This window comes from Labrus bergylta, unplaced genomic scaffold, assembly GCF_963930695.1.
Source record: "Labrus bergylta unplaced genomic scaffold, fLabBer1.1 SCAFFOLD_118, whole genome shotgun sequence".
Taxonomy (NCBI): Eukaryota; Metazoa; Chordata; class Actinopteri; order Labriformes; family Labridae; genus Labrus; species Labrus bergylta.
The window spans coordinates 7,501-12,500 of record NW_027077269.1 but is presented as its reverse complement, the minus strand read 5'-3'; positions in this window follow the sequence as shown (position 1 = coordinate 12,500).

The window sequence follows — 5,000 nt, the reverse complement described above, 5'->3', positions numbered from 1 at the left end:
AAAGAAGGAAAGGAGAGTGGAGGAGGAGACGTGGTGGAGTTTTTTGGGAGCTTTTTGGGATCTACTTTTGGTTAGAGGATCTAGTTGGCAGAGTGTGTGAGAGGGGCTGAGCTCAGCCCTGCCCCAGATCAGCCGACCGACCGCCTCACTGCAGCAACATGAACTATCTGGTGAGGTGTGTGTGTGTGTGTGTGTGTGTGTGTGTGTGTGTGTGTGTGTGTGTGTGAGAGTGTTTTAACAGGACCTACTCCCCAGCTGTGTGAGGGGGGGGAGGCCGGGTAAGGGAGAGTATGAAGGAAAGGAAAGGGGGAGGAGAGGGAGACTGGAGTTAACATTTTCTCTGCAGATTCCTACCTTTTGTTGCTGCTCAGAGGTGTGTGTGTGTGTGTGTGTGTGTGTGTGTGTGTGTGTGTGGTGTGTGTGTGTGTGTGTGTGTGTGTGTGTGTGTGTGTGTGTGTGTGTGTGTGTGTGTGTGTGTGTGTGTGTGTGTGTGTGTGTAGGGATTAGAGTGAGCACACACAGGTCGAGGAGACTTCACTTTTCCTGTAGAGGAATGTGCAGGGACAAAAAGGACGCACTGGCTCTAAACACTTCTTGTTTTTCTAACATCTGGTGGTGTGTGTGTGTGTGTGTGTGTGTGTGTGTGTGTGTGTGTGTGTGTGTTTGTCCAGGACAGACTTTGTAAGTTGTTGTAACTTGTGACATTTTGAGGTTTCTTTTCTGAAAGAACTTTCTCCAAAAGTCAGTGAGTGAATATTTGTAGCCTGAAGCCTCCTAAAGACACTCTGCTCCTCGTGTTTTTCTTTCTTAACTTTTTGCTCCTTGAATGCATCGCTGAACAGAATCTGAACACACAGCAGAGCTCCTCTGAGTTATTATGGCTGCGGGAGGAAAGAAGAAAGGAGAGAGAGAGAGGGAGAGAGAGAGAGGGAGAGAGAGAGAGAGAGAGGGAGAGAGAGAGAGAGAGAGGGAGAGCGAGGGGGACGTGGTGTGTGTGTTTGTGCTGACTCAGAGGAAAGTGCAGCAGAGAGATGAAGGTTTTATGGCCGGAGGACAGAGCGAGGCGATCAGTGGGCTGAAAGAGAAAAGGCTTCAGTAGAAACGAGAGGACGATGATGATGTGTGTGAGGAGGAGTGAATGTGACATTGATTTAGTGAGAAAGAGAGAGACGGGGGGGGGGGGGGGGGGGGGGGGGGGGATGAAGGGAGGAAGAGGAGAAACTGGAAGTCTTCTCTGCTATTGTTTGAAAGGTTTGTGCGTCAGTGTTCATGTCATTCCTCAGTGTGTGTGTGTGTGTGTGTGTGTGTGTGTGTGTGTGTGTGTGTGTGTGTGTGTGTGTTAGGGTAACTACACAGTGAGGAATGTGGCACACACACTGAGCTGTGTGTGTGTGTGTTTGTGTAAGCAGTAATTACACGCCGTGATTAGTGTGTAATTAATCTTAAATAAAGCTGCTGTAGAGGCCGCCATATCAACGCTCTCCCACTGACGGCACAGCGCCGTCGCCTCGTGATGCGTTTATTTAGTTCACTCAGAAATAATTCAGTTTGGAGAGAAGAGAGCGAGATAAACGTGCGATGACTGTCGCCTCACGAGCTCATTGAATGTATGAAATTAAGAAAAGCAGACAGAGACAGAGATAGTTTGATCAGGTCTCAGAGGTCAGACTTTCATTGAAAGCATCAAATCAGAATGTTGTTTTCTTCTGATATTTATTCTTGAGTCGAGTACTCAACCACACGGCCTCAGTCGACTGCCAGTCTCACAGTCGAGCACGAGGATCGTTCCATTCCAGCTCTATGGGGGTGTTTAATGTCTGACTTTAGATTTGTCACCTGATGATTCAATCATCACAGCAGCTACAATCTACACATCTGTCAGACCACCACAGCAGCTACAATCTACACATCTGTCAGACCATCACAGCTACAATCTACACATCTGTCAGACCACAGCAGCTACAATCTACACATCTGTCAGACCATCACAGCAGCTACAATCTACACATCTGTCAGACCACCACAGCAGCTACAATCTACACATCTGTCAGACCACCACAGCAGCTACAATCTACACATCTGTCAGACCACCACAGCTACAATCTACACATCTGTCAGACCATCACAGCTACAATCTACACATCTGTCAGACCATCACAGTTACAATCTACACATCTGTCAGACCACAGCAGCTACAATCTACACATCTGTCAGACCACCACAGCTACAATCTACACATCTGTCAGACCACCACAGCAGCTACAATCTACACATCTGTCAGACCACCACAGCTACAATCTACACATCTGTCAGACCCCCACAGCTACAATCTACACATCTGTCAGACCATCACAGCTACAATCTACACATCTGTCAGACCACCACAGCTACAATCTACACATCTGTCAGACCACCACAGCTACAATCTACACATCTGTCAGACCACCACAGCTACAATCTACACATCTGTCAGACCATCACAGCTACAATCTACACATCTGTTAGACCACCACAGCAGCTACAATCTACACATCTGTTAGACCACAGCAGCTACAATCTACACATCTGTCAGACCACAGCAGCTACAATCTACACATCTGTCAGACCACCACAACTACAATCTACACATCTGTCAGACCACCACAGCTACAATCTACACATCTGTCAGACCACCACAGCTACAATCTACACATCTGTCAGACCACCACAGTTACAATCTACACATCTGTCAGACCACCACAGCTACAATCTACACATCTGTCAGACCACCACAGCTACAATCTACACATCTGTCAGACCACCACAGCAGCTACAATCTACACATCTGTCAGACCACCACAGCAGCTACAATCTACACATCTGTCAGACCACCACAGCAGCTACAATCTACACATCTGTCAGACCACCACAGCAACCACAATCTACACATCTGTCAGACCATCACAGCTACAATCTACACATCTGTCAGACCACCACAGCTACAATCTACACATCTGTCAGACCACCACAGATACAATCTACACATCTGTCAGACCACCACAGTTACAATCTACACATCTGTCAGACCACCACAGCTACAATCTACACATCTGTCAGACCACCACAGCTACAATCTACACATCTGTCAGACCACCACAGTTACAATCTACACATCTGTCAGACCACCACAGCTACAATCTACACATCTGTCAGACCACCACAGCAGCTACAATCTACACATCTGTCAGACCACCACAGCAGCTACAATCTACACATCTGTCAGACCACCACATCAGTTACAATCTACACATCTGTCAGACCACAGCAGCTACAATCTACACATCTGTCAGACCACCACAGCAGCTACAATCTACACATCTGTCAGACCACCACAGCAACCACAATCTACACATCTGTCAGACCACCACAGCTACAATCTACACATCTGTCAGACCATCACAGCTACAATCTACACATCTGTCAGACCACCACAGCTACAATCTACACATCTGTCAGACCACCACAGATACAATCTACACATCTGTCAGACCACCACAGTTACAATCTACACATCTGTCAGACCACCACAGCTACAATCTACACATCTGTCAGACCACCACAGCAGCTACAATCTACACATCTGTCAGACCACCACAGCAGCTACAATCTACACATCTGTCAGACCACCACAGCTACAATCTACACATCTGTCAGACCACCACAGCAGCTACAATCTACACATCTGTCAGACCACCACAGCAGCTACAATCTACACATCTGTCAGACCACCACAGCAGCTACAATCTACACATCTGTCAGACCACCACAGCAACCACAATCTACACATCTGTCAGACCACCACAGCTACAATCTACACATCTGTCAGACCACCACAGCTACAATCTACACATCTGTCAGACCACCACAGCTACAATCTACACATCTGTCAGACCACCACAGCTACAATCTACACATCTGTCAGACCACCACAGATACAATCTACACATCTGTCAGACCACCACAGTTACAATCTACACATCTGTCAGACCACCACAGCTACAATCTACACATCTGTCAGACCACCACAGCAGCTACAATCTACACATCTGTCAGACCACCACAGCAGCTACAATCTACACATCTGTCAGACCACCACAGCAGCTACAATCTACACATCTGTCAGACCACCACAGCAACCACAATCTACACATCTGTCAGACCACCACAGCAGCTACAATCTACACATCTGTCAGACCATCACAGTTACAATCTACACATCTGTCAGACCACAGCAGCTACAATCTACACATCTGTCAGACCACCACCACAGCTACAATCTACACATCTGTCAGACCATCACAGTTACAATCTACACATCTGTCAGACCACCACAGAAGACACAATCTACACATCTGTCAGACCACCACAGCTACAATCTACACATCTGTCAGACCACCACAGCTACAATCTACACATCTGTCTACAAAACTCCTGCACTTGCAAAAACAATGATTCTCCTTCTAGTAAACAAACCTGAAATCAAAACCACTCTGTGGCTTCCTGTCCTAGTTTTACATTCAGACAGCAGTCTGCATATATATATTTATATATATTTATGTATCTTTGTGTCTTTGTGTGTCTTTGTGGTTTCTTCCTGTGTGATCTTAAAGACCTGAGCGAGTCTCTCCGGGCCTCGTTGTGTCAGAACACATTTCTCTGCTCGAGTTTTTCTCCTGACTCACTCGCTGAGTCACGGACGCTCACTGCAGGAATCCCCCCGTCTGCTGCAGGACACACGCACACGCACACGCACACGCACACGCCACACGCACACCATCCTCCCCCTGAGTTTATCTGGCACGCGCGCACACACACATACACACACAAGTGTCAGTCACAAAGTCACTCAGGGAGTCATCCAATCAGAACACAGGAGAGTCTGCTGTAGATCTGAGTGTTTGTGTCGTCATGATGTGACTCGAACTTCACAGAGCGTGACTCAGTTGCACACGGTGACCTTT